General features: G+C 43.0%; 1 protein-coding gene and 1 pseudogene across 2 annotated transcripts in view; both read left to right on the top strand.

Annotated features, from left to right (window-relative positions):
• The window catches only part of LOC137967373 (D(5)-like dopamine receptor), an 88,788-nt gene that overhangs the window by 16,338 nt on the left and 54,950 nt on the right, over positions 1-17,500 (top strand). The gene's annotated exons all lie outside the window — the stretch shown is intronic.
• On the top strand, positions 754-14,114 carry LOC137968787 (uncharacterized; annotated as a pseudogene).

Below are 17,500 nucleotides of genomic sequence, written 5' to 3'. Positions count from 1 at the left end.
TCTAGCATTTTCATTGAACAAGTCTTTTCTTTTTCTTTTTTTTTAACGAACAAACAACGATGATGATGGCTCCGTCGATCTCGAGAGACCATGGTAGACTGCGCCCAGGCTTGTCACTTTGTGTTGCAGCGCCGGGTGTGGCTGTAAAGGCCGATGCGGGACCCGCATTGCCTGTTGCATCTGCTGCAGGTAAAGACCGGCTCCTGTCTTCCTGTCTGGGATGGGGCTGACTGTAGCAGCTGCTCCTTGCGAAGGCGTTTCTCTTCCCAGCGGGTTGCTCTCCTCTCCTCTGCTTCCTTGATGACTGCTTGTGTGGTGGACCGCCAGCCAGATCGGTCCGAGGCTGCTGACTCTAGGTCGGAGGGGTTGAACCCACCAGCCTTCAGATCACGCTTGCACACATCCTTGTAGCGGAGGGCTGGACGTCCTGTGGGTCTGGTGCCAGTGGCCAGCTCCCCGAACAGCATGTCTTTGGGGATGCGGCCGTCATCCATTCGAGTGACATGGCCAAGCCAGCGCAGACGTCGCTGGGTCAGGATGGCAAATATGCTGGGCATCCCTGCCTTGGCCAGGACGTCGATGTTGGTGACGCGGTCTTGCCAGGTGATGCCAAGGAGTCTGCGGAGGCAGCGCATGTGGAAACCATTCAGCCTGCGTTCCTGGTAGGAGTAGAGGGTCCATGCTTCACTGCCGTAGAGGAGAGTGCTCAGTACACAGGCCTGGTAGACTCTCATCTTGGTGTTTGTGGAGAGCATGGTGTTGTCCCACACTCTCTTTGTCAGGCGGGCCAAATGCTGTTGCTGCCTTGCCAATCCTCGTGTTCAGCTCTGCATCAAGGGAGAGGTTGCTGGAGATGGTGGACCCGAGGTAGGTGAACTTGTCCACCACTTCGAGGGTGTGGTCGCCGATCGAGATGCTCGGGTCGTTGCTGACGTCTTGACCCATGACCTGTGTCTTTTTCAGGCTGAGGGCGATGATATGGAGGACCTGGGATGCCCAGTCGTCAGGACCCCCCTCTCTAACCGTGCTGACGAGATCCAACGGAAAGGAAAAACCAATACAGTTGGCGTCAGGTTGGCTGCAGAAGTTGCCGGAAGGTATTGCGTTGCAAGAACCAGCCGCCTTAGGGGCTCCACTCCGGATAGCCTTTGTCATCTCAATGACACCGCAAGGCAGCGAGGTTTTTTGACAGAGTTTCCTTCTCTGCATGAGGCAGGTAGCACAGGGTTACATGGTCACCTGTGGGAAGTCCAAGAACGGACCTGACCTGACCTGAACAAACAACTATAAGAAAGTAACTGTGAAATATGGCATTATCGTCGTCAAGTGTCTCTTGTTTGTCTAAAAGACCACTGGAGGGACTGACTGGGACACATTCACGGCAAGAAACTGTGAACATACTGGACACACTGGTAGATGAGGCAGTGGATAATACAGCACCGGGATCCCCCATGGCCAATACGATGGATGATACAACTGGGAGACGTGGTGACCGACCAAATAATAGGTAAAAAGGAGAGAGACCAGTAGCATCATTCCTGCTACAGTTGTAGGCGTGTACTACTTTGTTCAGCGAATCCTTTCATATGTGCTTCTGACTTTCTGGGAGAGTTCTCAACATGGATAACAGAGTTCGGTTAAATCGTTCAGCTTTTCCATTCCCCTGTGGATGGTAGGGCGTAGTCCGAAGACGCGTGATTCCACTAAGCTTTTGCAAATTGTGAAAGAGTTTATTTTCAAACTCCCTTCCTTGATCGTGAAGTATTTTTGCTGGGAAACCAAATCGAAGCACAAATTCATTGTATTAGCGCTCAGCTGCAGTTGTGCTTGATTTATTCTTAGTTGCATAGGCTTGAGCGAATCTGGTGAAATGGTCGACGATGACTAAAATGTACTCAAAACCGCCAGAGCTTTGCTCCAAATGTAAGAAATCAATGGATACTAATTCTTGAGGTGCAGACGTGGTGATGCTCTGGAGTGACGCACGAGTAGGCAAATGAGGTTGTTGCAGCTTGAGACATGGACATACCTTCGTCACAACTCGAGTTTCCCTGAATAGAGATGATAGTTCCTTTCTGCTTTTGAAAGTGATCTCGAACCATAACTAATGACACGCACCTTGCCATCTTGTTTCTGACCCAGTACTGCTCCAAGTCCCTGTTGAGATGCATCAGTGTGTAGCACAAAAGGTTGACTGAAATCAGGGTATCCCAGAATCAGAGGATTTACAAGATGGTTCAAGAGTTCTTCAAGAGCTTTTTGATGCTGCTCTTCCTAAACCACTGGTTGTGATGATGGTACGGTCCCGTGATTGAGAGAGAGCTTGTCCTTGGCTTGATAGGTTTGGAGGTGTCCTCAAATGTTGACTGTAATAACTGGAAGAGTGGATGAGCAATTTTAGCGAAGTCCTGGATGTATCGATGGTAGTATCCTAGAAGACCCAGTAGCTTTCTTACTTCACCGACCGTCCTAGGTTTGCTATTTTTCAAAACTTTGATTGCCTCAACATTTGATGTGTCAGGCCTGTATCCTGCTGCTGAAACAATCTAGCCCAGGTACTTGACTTCTCGCTTGAAGAGCCTACATTTGTTTGGCTTAAGCTTCACACCATGAGCCCGAAGACGCCTGAGTACTTGTCTGAGGTGATCAACGTGATTCTCAAATGACTTGCTGATGACGATGATGTCATCATTATAAGGTATGCATATGTCATCCCATAGACCACCAAGGCAGTACTCAATGAAACTTTGGAATTCTCCAGGTGCATTTTCAGGCCCATAGGTAGACGAACCCACTCATATAAGCCCCAGGGAGTCACAAATGCTGTTTTATGTCTACTCTCAGGACTAACAAAACCTTGATGATAGGCCTTCCCCTGATTTAGTAAGAAAAACCATTGGTTTCCACCGAGACTTTCTAAAGTGTCCTGCACCCTAGGTAATGGATGGCTGTCACGAATCGTTTTCAGGTTTAATTGCCGATAATCAATGCACAGTCTCAAGGTCCCATCTATTTTCCGAACGCACACAACAGGTGAGGAATATGCAGGCCTTGACTTCTGAATCCAACCTCTGTTCAACAAATCTTCGACATATTGCTTAACTTCAGCATAAAGTGCTCGGGGGATGGACGTATACTTTTTCTGTACTGGAACTGTCAGTCAGATTGATCTCTATCGGCAATTCCTCCGCGGCCCCAACATCATCATCAGTTTTTGAGAACGACTCTGCTTCCTCCTCAAGCATTTTCCTTACAATGGTGCGCTGTTCCTCAGAAAGTCCCTCAATGTCAACATCTGGGATGTGGTCCTATCGGTTTTCACTGATGTTGAATTCTGCCTCTCCCTTTGACCATTCTAGACAACTGTCGTATGAGACTTCATTAACTCTCTGTTCCTGGATATTGGCTTCCCCGGAATTCACAGTTGTGGATGAGGAGCTTCCCTTTAATTTCACTCTAGTGGAGTGAATAACTTTACTTGTTGGAGGTAGCCTAGGACTGCTCACCCTCTCAATGTGATGTCATGTCTTGTTGGATTGTTGACTCGGATGTTGACTCGACAAGTTGAACCTCCAGCAACCGTAAGTTGTGTTTCTGTAATTTCAAGATCAGTAGGGTAGGATGGGTCTGCATCAAACTCAAACAACACTGGTATCTTTCCAACTGGACCTACTGTAGCACGATATGAAACAACAACTGACTGGCCTTGTGGGATAAGAGTGTCCTGTTTCCTTGACTTGACTGTAGACAACAGAGTTGAATTTTCTGTCTTGATGAGCTATTATTTATTATTATTACTATTTATTTAATCACTTTCACCACAACAGAGAAACAGGCTGTGGTGGGGGTCGCACAACAGAGCGACGCTCCATTAAGTGCGCCCTTTTACCCTCCCAACCATGCCATGATATAGCACAGAAGACAGACCACAACACAAGGAACTACATATCCTACTCTTTGCGACAAGTTAGTGTGTGGGTTGTTTTACGTCCCACAGGATTATGAACATTGAAGGGTTGTGAGACAGGGCCTACGGTTTATCGTCCTTATCCGAGAAGACTAGAGAGTCTAACCATTTGCAGATGTAATAACAAAGGCAGCACTTTTCCTCAGTTATTAAAACGAACTGCGCTCAACACGTAAATCTTACACAAACCGCAATATCACTGAAATTAAAACTGATAACGAAACCATAAATTCTGCACCTGAAATTGCAGAAGCTTTTTATAACTTTTTCATATCTATTGGACCAAATCTAGCCACTAAATTATCACCTTCTAATACCAACCCTGAAAGGTATATTTACAGCCCACTGAAACAGACTTTTCCTTAACGGCTCTTACTGTCACAACTGTGAGTGAGCTACTAAGTCAGCTTTACGAAAAAAAAAGCCATGGGATTGGACGCAGTTCCTTGTAAACTTCTGAAATTAGCCAGTTCCATGATCGCACCATCATTAATTAACGAAAATTTTTAATAGCTGTATTGAAACGGAAACCTTTCCAGATGAATGGAAAATCGCTAAGGTGACTCCTATTCTTAAAAAAGGAACAAAATCTGACCTAAATAACTATAGACCTATTTCTGTATTGCCAATTGTCTCAAAGCTTTTCGAGAAAACTATTTATCAACACCTCTTTCGATTACCTAGATAAAATACTTATCAATCCGGCTTTCGATCGCTCCATGGCACTATGACTGCGTAACGTAAAACAACTACCAACTGGTCTATTAATATAGATAACGGCGTATTAAATGTAGTGGTATATATCGACCTTAAAAAGGCTTTTGACACCATTGACCATGCAATATTGTTACGTAAACTTGCAAACTATGGACTTGATCTGGGTTCTCTACGATTCTTTGCCTCCTACCTAGGTAACAGGATCCAGAAATGTTATGTAAATGGCGTATTGCCCAGTGCAAACGAACTAAGATGCGGAGTCCCACAGGGTAGTATACTCGGTCCTCTGTTCTTCTTAATCTATATAAACGGTCTTCCAAACTGCCTTGATACAGCATGCGCTAAAATGTTTGCAGATGACACAAATATTACCATTTCTGGTTCCTCTCTAGCTGACCTTGAACAAAAGACTAACTTAGAACTACTGAACCTTCACTGTTGGCTAAAAGCCAGTAAGCTTAGTCTTAATGTCGCGAAAACCGAGTTTATGGTTATTGGCTCTCGCCATAAGCTTCTTACGGAAAGCCATAACGAAATAAACATCAAACTAGAAGACCAAGTTATCAGCAAAGTTGATCACGCAAAATCATTAGGTCTCATTATTGACAATCGGCTTTCCTGGTCTAATCATGTTAACGATTTGTGTAAGAAGGTAACTTAGGCTATAGGTGCCCTCAGACGTATCAGGCCCCTCATCTCCCAATCTACCGCAGTACTAATCTATAACTCCTTAATTCAACCTCACTTTGATTACTGTAGCCTCGTTTGGGATGGCTTCAGTGATCAACAGAGCGACAAATTACAAAAGTTACAGAACCGTGCAGCTAGAGTAATTTTAAGGGCAAACTATGGGACTAGCTGGAGCCTACTTCTTGACATACTCAAATGGGACAAATTAGTCATTAGGAGAAAGATGCATAAAGCATTAATGATGTTTAAATCTATGAATGAACAAGCTCCAGCGTACTTGCAGAACCTATTTCACGAACGAAGCACAGACTATGATTTGCGTAATTCCTTTCATAAGTTGACATTGCACAGACCGCGTACTAATTACTTGAAACGAAGTTTCAGTTACAGCGGTGCTTTGTTGTGGAATTCTCTATCCGAAAATGTGAGAGCAATCAAATCAGTCAAGAAATTTAAAGAACAAATCAATCATTTATTTGCAACCGGATGATTCTATAAATGTGTTTTTAACTGACAAAAGCTTGAAGACAGAGCCATTTTTGAAGAGGACAGCCCTCCTCTGTAGTTACTAAAAAGCGCCCTTTATCAGTTTTTCACGGCCCCAAAAATTATTCCCGGCTTCAAAGGGCCTCAAACTTTCATTTTATATAATAAAACATAGGAGTCACCAAGCGATTTTAAAAGTTAAATTAGTTTTTGTCAACGTTATGTGGATTCAATTTTGCAATTTTGTCACTCCCCTCCCCGGTGAATAAACAAATTTATACTTTTTTGTGGTGCACTCTCTCTGGGATATTCAGTATGGCGACAAGTAGACAAAGAAGAGAGTTTTTTTTTTTCACTTTTTGAGTGGATATTACCTTGATTCTTTGGGAAGAGCATTTTTTCGGAAGTGACTCTTAAGTGACTAGAGTAACGTTGCAAGGATATTTGGAGTGAGAAATTTACGTGGTTTTTGTTTGGACACTGCAAGGGAATCCAACCCGTACGGTGCTGAATCGAAGTGATCACCAAGTTCCTTGCATTGTCAATCGTTTATTGCAGTGAGCTTACTTGCCTTGGAAAGCCTTTTGAAGAACATTAAAATTCGTTCATTAATTTTTGTTCAGTACTTACGCACGTTATTCGGCCCCCCTTGATCTTTATTCCAATTTGTCGGTCTTGGTGGGAGCCGATTGTACAGAACAAAAACAATAATTAAAATTGTGCTTGAATCATGCTCCTGGTAATTTTTTGAACAATAATAATTATTGAACTGAAAGCATTATCCCAGATACTGTGTGGTTGTCTTCGAAGAATTTACTACATTTGGTTTTTCTTAATTTTAAAGATAAATAGCCCTGGTTCATTGTTGAGAAATGGACTCAATAAATATGGCTCCATTGAAATAATTCTTCCTGCACCGTCCACTTTCTAGGCTAGCTCCATTGAATCATTGTTTCTCTGACTTTTTCAATTTGTCGTAGAGACAAATGTTCCATTACGATTTCTTTCTGTTTTTGGTTTTTCGATACAAGACACACGCGTTTCGCACTGCAACCGAAAAACTTGGCGCTATACGCCCCTGGTTGGCTATTTATCGTCTGATATCAACGTGCGCTCGTGGAATAATTGTTCATTATACTATATCATATTGTGAGTGAATGAATGTTTCCAATTTTTCTTTCAGGTGATTCGACGGCCGAAGAGCATAATATATATCAGGACCGAAATCTGGAGTAACGAACACCTGAAAAAGGAAGCAAATCGTTCAAGTTGACGGAGACAACTAAAATCTTTTTTTTTGTTTGCCATCCATTACTAGTCATACCTACTGGCATATCACTTGTCTTAGGGCATGAGAAATATTTTTCATAATTCTACTTAACGGGCGGCCTTCTACGCATCTGTAATGATCGGTTCGCCTTTTGTAGCAGCACCTGATTTCTTGTTCAAACAACGTGTCCGTATTGAAGCGTTTAAACTTCTAAAGCGTGAAATCATTGAGTGCATATTGTTTAAAAAAACGTAATTTCTACTTTTCTCACCAGCTGCTCAGAACATTTTGATGCTGCCGTGACACGCGCGTTCCAAAAGAACAGATCATCTATGCGTATACTAGACGCGGGTGCTGGACGAGGATCAACCGCATCCTACCTGCGCTCTTTAGGTTACAACACTATTGACGCACTGACGGTGTCGAGAGAGACTGGACAACGCTGAACGAAGTGGTCTGTACAGAAACGTAATCTTCACTGCATTAAAAGCCAATTCAACGCTTTGTGCAACTGGTGCGTTTGACGCTGTGATTTGTGCGGACGGTGTTTTCCCAGACGAAGTTGATCCTGATGGCATTGATGAGATGTTGCGCCTTGTTAAGCGAGGTAAGATTTAAAGTGTGTTTCTTTGACCCTGTATACCTGTATCCAGCAGAGAAACCTTTGACCCTGTATACCTGCCAACTTTTCCTGTTTCACATGCCCTTTCGGTGCGCTAAAGAGGGCCAAGCTCGACCCCAGAGCTCTTCTCTTTTGTGCATAAGTGTCTTCTCATTAGTTTTCGTAAAGAACAATGACAAGCGTCTCTGATTGGTGCATTCATGTTAGCACGAGGAGAGAGCAGGCGCCGTAAGGTTCAAATAGCCAAATTTTGGCTATAAAAACCCTACGGCGCATTTTCTCCTACATAGAGATTTCCAGAGCCTAGGATCATCCGCAGACATAAGATCAGAGGCTCTGGTGACGAGAAAGTTGAGAGGACAGGAAAGTGAAAATAAGGCATTTTAAAGTTCTGTTTTTTTTTTCGATCCACTCACGTTTTTGTAGAAAATTATTGAGCAATTATGCGCCGATCAAATCGAAAATTCAACATCCCCCTTCCCGGGCAAATCCAGAGCATTTAACTGTTTTCTGTGCCCGGGGTGGGGAATTTGACCTTTGCCTGGGTGGGGTGGGAAAAATTGAAACGGAAGTGTCAGGTTTCTTTTTTTTTTTTCTTTTCGGGTGCCGAAGTCGCTTTAAACACGTGTTTGGACGAGATGGAAGAGTTTAAAGAAAGAGAGAAAGCATTTGTGAGGGATTGGGTTACAAAAAAGGTCTTTAAAAGTTGTCTTCAAAGAAAGGTAGTCAAAGGAATTTTGGCTGCATAATTCGTGTTTGTCGTACTACAGAGTGAATACAATATGGTACGTTTTCACATTTCATTGTTAAAGCTGCACGTTTCTGTTAGAGGCAATCAACCGACACTGAACAATTTAAAATACATGCAGTTCTAAACGCTCTAGGCTCTGTTGTTGATAAGTGTACAATATCCTCGTTAAACAACTTTTTCCATGTTTCCGAGTTTGAGAAGCTTACACTTGCTCATTGACATTGTTCGACTTAATTAAATTTCAAGTCACTTTTATTAGTTTCAATATTAAAGTTGGGTTTTTGTAGTTGCTTAAGGAGGCTAGAAAGGGTTTTCAGCTGATCGCGCGCGCGTAGGCCACACTCGCAATTCTAAAAGCTGCTCGCGTCAGCTCACGATTCAAAGTGGGTCACCAGAAATAAACAAATACCGCTAATTTCGCTTACCTTTCTTCTAATTCCTATACATATGGAATATAAATAGACATCTATTCACGAAAACTACGAAGATTGTACACACACGGTTAAACGGTCAATTAAATCCGTTTGTGTTGGCCTGTAGCTTTACTCGCGAGTGCACTCGAATGAGCTGGTGACGCATGCGTAAATGCCGATCTCGTAACCCCATCATTTTTCCTGATTATTATTGTTATTATTATTATTATTATTATTATTATTATTATTACTATTATTATTTATATGCCTCAAATTCAACCGCATACAATTTTTTGAAATGCCCCTCAAATGCATGAGCTGTATATAATACTAATGAATAATAACAATAGGAAAATCGAATCCAAATTTACGTATAAAATTAAACTAACTTAACGTATGTGCATAAAATATATCAAAACTTTTCTTTGCAGTTTTGAGTGTCTGTTCAAAAGTACTAAAGTTCAACGTGATCCAGACGTCATAAGGAAGAGCATTCCACAATTTCGTTGCCGCTGCCATAAATGCTCTATCGCCAAGTTTAGGTGAGGTTTGGCGATAGAAGAAACTTGTCATTAGATCTAAGACTATATTTAAAATTAGGTCTTAAAGTTACTAAATCCGATATACTTAGGAGCTGTCCCATAGATTGCTTTAAAAGTGATAATTAAAGTCTTATAGTCAGTTTTGGACCTCACTGGAAGCCAATGTAATTCACGTAGTAATGGTGTCATATGGCAATATCGAGGTGCACGGTATAGTAATCTTGCCGCTGCATTTTGAACACGCTGTAGCATAGATGTTACAAATCCATTACAATAGTCCAGTCTGCTAATTACAAATGCGTGGAGTAATTTCTCAGTTGAGTCCCTGTCTAAGTATTTTTTGATACACCTGATGTTATGTAGGTGATAGAATGCGCCTTTACAGGTCCTTGTGATATGGGAACTCAATGTAAAAGTATTGTCTATCTACACCCCTAAGTTCCGTATCGCTTCATCACTGGGAAACACCTCACATTCACCAACGATCAGGCTGTTCTGGTGGATCTTTCGTAATTGCGCCTTCGTACCAATGATCATGAATTCTGTTTTGCCATCATTGATCATAAGTCTGTCCCTAATCATCCAATTGCAAATGTCCAGTAAGCGCGCGTCCATTCCTTTCGTTGCCGAGTCTTGGGCAGCACTGTCATTAGGTTGATACGCAAGATATAACTGATTATCTTCCGCGCAACAATGTGCCGTAGGCAAGTGGCGGCTGATGACAGTGAACAGCTCGCTTGTATGGATCGAGAACAACAGTGATCCCAAGCAGGACCCTTGAGGTACCCCAAACTTTACGTCAAAGTTAAACTGGCTGACTTGGCATTCTTTATAAATATGTCATGCGATCTCTCTGTCAGGTAAGACCTAAGCCAAGCCAGCGCACCTCCACAGATGCCGAACTGTTTTTCTAGACGCGCGCCCTAGGAGCACACCATGGTCAACCGCGTCAAACGCGGCGCTAAGGTCTAGAAATACCAACAGAGTAACATGCTGTTTATTCATATTTAGCAGAATGTCATTGCGCACGCGCAACAGTGCCGTTTCCGTACTATGATGTTGGCGACAGGCCGACTGAAAATCAGGATACTGACATATGCTGAGATGTTTGTTGAGCTACAACCTTTTCAGTAGTCTTCGAGAGAAAAGGAAGATTACTCACAGGGCGGTAGTTATTTTTGACTCAGTCAATTCCGGGATTTTTCAACTTGGGCCTCCCGAGAGCCACTTTCCAGATATCAGGGAAGTGACTTTCAGTCAGGGATAGATTAACCATGCTGGAAATAGCTGGCAAAAGTTCATCAATGCAATCCTTTACAATTCGAGTAGGCATGGGATCCTTTCCACAAGACTTGTTTGGGCAGCTTGAGACATGCAGTTAACGTGCCTGATTCACGCGGAAGAGTGTCAAGTGTATCCAATCTAGTGGGAATGTTGTTAATCTTTCGTAAGCAGACGGGGTCAACGTGTGGAGGGTATTGTTCTTCAGATCCTCCACTCACTAATGTACTGACCGCTTTGAAAAGTTTTCGCTGGTCGCTATTATTGTCATTAATTATGTTGGTGGAATATTCCCGTCGTGCCAGCTCCTTTGCGTGGTTTGCGCGATTGCACGCTTTCTTAAACCGTGAACTATCTGACTCAAGCCCAGTCTTCCTCCAAATGCGTTGAACCATGGAACGCGCGGACGTGTAGTGATGGTCTTCTTCCTTAATGGGGCGTGCTTATCAATTAATCCAGACAAAGTTGAGTTATAGGAAAAAACAAGATCAGGGAGTGTGCTTGTCGGATTCTGGCGCAGCTGGGAAGATCAGAGTTCATCTCGAAAAGCGTCAATGTCAATAGCTTTTGTCTTCTTAAAACTCACTTCTTTTACTGTCAGCTGTGGTTTTTGCAAAGACAAATTGTACAAACTCTGCTATGGTCGGAGAGATAACAGTTCGCAGTCTGACTCACGGGTGATAATTATTTAAGTCCATAGTGTGACCCAGTCGATTTGTAGTTGTAGTTACATGTTGAGATAACGCCATAGACTAAAGGAAATCCAGAAACGTTATGGCATTCCAACCTCGTTCCCAGGGTCTCTCATCTTAACGCCTGGGGCGAGCGAGGAGAGACCCTGGTAGGGTCTGGTCACGTGTCTCCCAGAATCTGGGAGATGACAATTTATTCAATGAAGGGAGGGGCGGCTTAGTAAGAATTTTGTCTATACTGAGACTACGGGAGTGCGGAATGTGTTTTCATCAAAACAAACCAAGTTTTACGTGCTGCGGTATGTGAACATATGTTCTTCTGCGGCTATGTCCGGCGATAATAGTGGTAACACGGCGACAACATCACGGCCATGGTAAATTGCCTGGAGGCATATAACTTGTTTAACTTTTAGATTAACGTTAGATTAAATACTATGCGAAATTGCAGCCTGAAGGCATCGCGGGTACTGGTAATGGCGGAGTCGCAGCGCGAAGCTATTAGCCTCGCTTTGAATTCGACAAAGCTCAACGGGACAAATTCCTTGTTTAGAGAGGACCCCTCCCTAGTGTTTTCAATTGTCACGGAAGCACGTGACCAGACCCTACCAGGGTCTCTCCTCGCTCGAGAGACCCTTTGAACGAGGTTGATGGCATTCGCATCATCAAGGACATGAAGGTGAATGTTAAAATCTCCAGTTATCAAAAGGGGTTCGTTGGACATCACAATAGTCTCCACTGAGGTATTCAGACACTTCACGTAGAAAAGTGGACACCGGAACGTGGTTTTCCTTGGAATACGACTTTCAATCTTGTGTTGTTCAATCTGACAATATACTCTCCAAATTCAAATGAGGTTTTAGCACCTGAAGCGACTTTATTCGTAGTTAAACCCGTGCGTACTACCAGAGCAACACCACCAGCATCTCTGTCAGGACTTGGCCAGTCATGAAACTTGTATCCATCAGGTGTGCATTCAACCCTCCCCGCGTCATCGTCCTTAGGACACCCATATTTCAGTAAGTGCTCATAGATCGATTTTATTGTTACATAAATAGTCCTGAAAAACAGCTGTTTTTTTCCGGATTGACCGACAGTTCCGAGTACATGCTTTTAGCGGCCTATGCTTCGATTGTAATTCTCTGCTTTGATAAAAAAATACTAGTATATATATATAGCGATGAGGTTCAGTAGTTTCCTGGTATTATTTTTAGCCTTGGGTGATTGGTCAGGATGGCGTGAAGTTATCCGCACCGGAGGATGTTGTCTGTTGTTATGCCGATACCCATTTAATTAATGTCCATTTGGTGCAGGCCCCGGGTTACGCTGGAACACTAGATCGCCTCCTAGCAATGCAGGGAATGAAGCCATGGTGTTATGGTAGCATACGCACGGGCATCTGCACCGCCTAATTCTGGATCGTCTTGTGAATTTTGCAGATTGATGACCGCTTATGTAACACACCTTGTTCTCGGAATGAATAGACCTTGGTTGAAGTGCAACATTCCATATCCATATTCATGCAAATTGTGTCCTTTACCAATGTTTGACAAGAAGGTGAAATAGATAGTAAAACCCATATTTTTTCCTTAAACAGGACGTCTTGAGCACCCAAACTTGCCTTTCCGTTTTCCCGTACACTTAAGCCTGGTTCTCATATGCCGCCGATGTATCTGCGACGTAGCCGCCGGTACCACCTGGGATACTTCTCAGACGAATGAGAAATGCGTCGCCGGAAACTGGACCCATCGCAGAGCTTTACCGCTGGCATGCCTGCGAAGTTGAACTCAAGTCAACTTGGCAGGCATGCTGGCGGTAAAGACTGAGATGGCCAATATTGCCAGCGACTTCTGTTCTTATATTGGAACAGTATCCCAGGCAGTGCCGACGGGCATATCGCAGGTGCATCGGCGGCATTTGAGAACTAGGCTTTAGACATGAATTTCCAGGATCATTCTTGGACAAAGGGACGATAAAGACGAGAAAAAGAGCCCAGTACACGCTGCTGGTATTAGCGTGTCTTCTCATTATGCATCTGCTCACTGACAGACAAATCCGACGATAGGGTAGGGCATTTGAACACTATTTTGGCCTGAGGGGCGGGAGTTTGAACGATCCAATCTTCAAAAGTTCAAATGCCCGGGGTTTGCCAGGGGGAGGTTGAAGTTTCGAGTTGATCGGCGCGTTCTCGAGCAAATTTGATTACAAGCATTATTTTGTTAGATTTAAAATTATTCATTAGTCGGAAATTCAAATTTGCAGGTTGTGAAGGAGATGTCTTTCTTTATGGCCATTCCTATTTAACTGTTCACTTTTCGTTTCATATTTTGAAGGTGGTATTGTCTGTTTCACAATGAACGCTGCCCAGTTCGACAGCGCAAACAATAGCTACAGACTCAAATGCGATGACCTGATCGTCAGTGGAAAATGGAAACTGATATCCCAGGGTATCACAACAAACCAGGAAGATAAAGAAAATAACAGCACATACGACACAAAATTGCTTGAAGACTGCTATGTGTTGGTTTTTATGGTCATAGATAACTACTAGAAGGCAACTTTCCTTTAGAATGAGTGTGGAGTGAGCGTGGAAGATTGACAAAAAATGTCTATGAGTTTCGATCGTTGCCCTTCGTCGCCAATGTGGAAACCAGAAAACACGTAATTTATTTCTCTTGGTAGATGCCATGTATCAAGAGCTTAACTCATCATCACAAGAATTGTTATATTGAATTGAAGAGCTATCAAGGTTATGGACAAGACCATAAGATTGTTTTTTTTTGCAGGGATTTACAGCTATCCTATCCAATCTGGTTTTTTTTAACTGATCTGGGACCCGTTTCTCGAACGTCCTGATAACTTTTCGGGCCCGAAAAGCCATTTCGCTTGTTTTGAAAAGATGGGCTTTTGAATAAAAGAAAAATAATTGTGACATGACTTAAATCCTCTCCCTTCTTATTATATATATATACAGAGGGATTTGTGACACTCGAAAAGTTACGGGACTTTCCACAAATAAGACTCTGAACCGATCCAATTCGATCTTACTAGTTTTCAACTTCCCGGCATGTCTGTAGTTTCTTGGGCGTGCGTTCAATGACATTTGTTATGTGTATATATTTTCTATATTTCACCTCTCGACGTTGTCAAATTTGTTACATTTTTCCGACAGTCGAGGACGTTATTGAATTAAGGAATGTAAGAACGTTTTGTTTGTAATGAAAAATAATAAATTACTACCAAAAACGTGGGACATAGCTAATATAACTAATACGCCTCCACTCGTAGGTCACTGACACTCCTTGTGAAGACAGCCTGCGAATGACAGCGGCTGTAATCGACGGCGTTTGCATAACGGCGCCGTTAGATTGGGTGCCTACTGCGTGCTAAATGCTTGCTGCCATGCCTTTATGGACACTTGCCGTAGTCGGAATTATCTCGTTCCCTGAGCTCGTGAACTTTTTAACCAGCGGCAAAAATCATAGCTCTGGGGGAACCGACTTTTTTGGCCAAAAACTGGGCTTCCGGTTTTAGTGCGCATTTGCTCCATGAACGGCGATTCTGCCGGACCCGAAGGGCTCTCTTCAAGCTTTCCCCCTCGTTTTTTGTCGGAAAACTCAGTTTAGTAGTTTTATCGCGTTGCTTTTTGTCGGAATCCCATGCGGAGAGCTTTGAATTGTGCAAACGCTTTTATTTTTTGGGAACATTGCCGACAGACTTACTGCGAAAATCCATAATGATTTTGGCGGCCTTCGATCCCCGTTATCTCCACAAAGAACTTTGCAATTCCTTCGTTCCGAGATTTTCGTCCGCACAACAGCGCATGGTAAACATACGCAGTCAAAACTTTGCAACAGCAACAGCGGCGGTAGAATTTTGTTTTAGAAGCGTTCACGGGTTTAGTTGCGGTGTTGTCAGCCGCTAGAAAGCATTCTTTTTTTTTCTCGATCCAAACACGTTTTTGGAGGAAATTATCGAGCAAATTTGATTGCAAAAATTATTTTGTTAGATTTAAAATTGTTCATTAGTTGCAAGTTCAAATATGCGGGAATTTTCCAATTCCTTAGTCCCGAGATTTTCCTACGAACAACAGCGCATCGTAAACATAAGCAGTCAAAATTTTGCAGCGGCAGAATTTGTTTTAGAAGCGTTCGCGGGTTTAGTTGGGGTGTCGTCAGCCATTTCATTGGAAACTTTTATTTGTAACATTTTTACTTGTAAACAGCTGCAGGGTGCGTTGCGCGGAAACTACGCTCTCTCAGCTCTGTTCACTTCCGTTTCTTTTACGCATGCTCAATAAGACAAAAAGAACAGCCAATCAGAATCGTCCCTCAAATTGATTTCCCCCGAGCTCTGTATCTTGGCCGCGGGTCACGAGGTCACGGGCTCTGGGAACGAGACTGGAGTCGCACCAAAGTCGAAGTTGGGCAGGGAGATTTGTTGACGTCTTAAAAATACCAGGGGCCGGTTCCTGAAAGGTGTAATAACTCTATTACAGGGATAAATGTGCCTGGAATAAGGCACATTTATCCCTGGAATAGAGTAATTACATCTTTCAGGAACCCGGCCCAGGACAGGAGGTTAGTTAACAGAGTTTCTCTTGATCGACTTCAGGTGTTTTTTTTGCCAGATAAATCAAGTAACGCTTTCGGGAGTATATTCTTGACCGCCGTGATTTTTTGATTGTTTTGGTCTGTTTTTATTGAAGTGACGACCTTCTGCTGGGCCATGGCCAATAGTTTAACTAAAAATATAATCGCTAGTGAAACTCAAAGCAAGGATGGGCATAGTGCAGGTATCGAAGCTGTTCGTGGAGTCCATAAATGTCCTCCCAATAGAAATGAAACTCAACCAGGCATTCGTCATTTGTTTTTTATCCAAATCCAACCTTCCATAGTTCCAGTAGGAAGCTTTCGTATCTCTGAAGTTAGGCATTTTGGATTGAACAACTTGCCTTGTGAAAAGACAGCAAATTTCAGAAATGGCGGAAAAATTTACCGTACACGCACGAACGTCGTCGTCTTTACTGCGAACATCGTAAATTTAATAGGCCGCGAAGCAGGACTATGACGTGAGCCAAAGGTGGTGTCGCGTGAACGTCGTCGATTCGTAAGTTCCCTAATATCTTGGAAAAAGCGCCTCTGCTTGTGTTGATAAGTTCTATCTGTATTTACAAATAATTCGATTGAAAAACGAAGTATTAGTTTGCAAGTAGCTGTTAAAACGGATATAACACGAAGTAAAACGAAAAAAAAAATGAGTAAGTGGCCACCCTTGGATTGCAATACAAGTTGGTTCTGAGCATGCGCAATTGGCAAAATATCGATCTCTCTATCCAATGAGCTCGCGCGGGAGTGAAAATCGTACTCTGCGTCAACTCTCGACCCGGCGCAGCGCTCTTCTTCTTTGCGCATATCAGGGGAAGGAGAAGAGCTCCCTCTTATCATGCCCAGGCTCAATATCGGAGTCTATGGTGATGACAAAAATTTGGTTTTATCAACGGAGTTGATAATGTAAATTGGCCACCGTGCAGAGATTCTAAAAGCTGACGTTTCGAGCGTTTGCCCTTCGTCAGAGCGTATCGAGGGATTATGGGTTACGTGTAGTTTTTATAGTAGAGTAGGAGCTACGCTATTGGTGGTAACATGGCAACGTGAAAAATAGGAATATATTAGTTAAATGAAAAGCGTTCGTTAATACCGTGAGGATTAAGGGTGCCGATTTGAAAGATGAATTTTTGTTCCAGATTCTTGCGGCTTTCCGTCGTACCTAGATGTAGGGAAAGGCCGCAGATAGCCATGTGTTTTTTGGAGTGGTTAGGCAGATTAAAATGGCGAGCGACTGGTTTAGATGCATCCTTGTCATTCTTCTCAACATCACGAAGGTGTTCACGGAATCGGTCACCTAGTCGTCTACCTGTCTCACCAATGTGTAATTTATTGCATAACGTGCAGGTTATGCAATAAATGACATTTGCGGAGGTACATGTGAAACGATCGGTGATCTTAACAGATCGCTTAGGTCCCGATATCTTGCTAGTGTTAATAATGAAAAGACAAGTTTTGCATCGTG

This window comes from Montipora foliosa, chromosome 8 (genome assembly GCF_036669935.1).
Source record: "Montipora foliosa isolate CH-2021 chromosome 8, ASM3666993v2, whole genome shotgun sequence".
In the NCBI taxonomy this organism is placed as follows: Eukaryota; Metazoa; Cnidaria; class Anthozoa; order Scleractinia; family Acroporidae; genus Montipora; species Montipora foliosa.
This window is presented reverse-complemented; position numbering and strand designations above follow the sequence as displayed.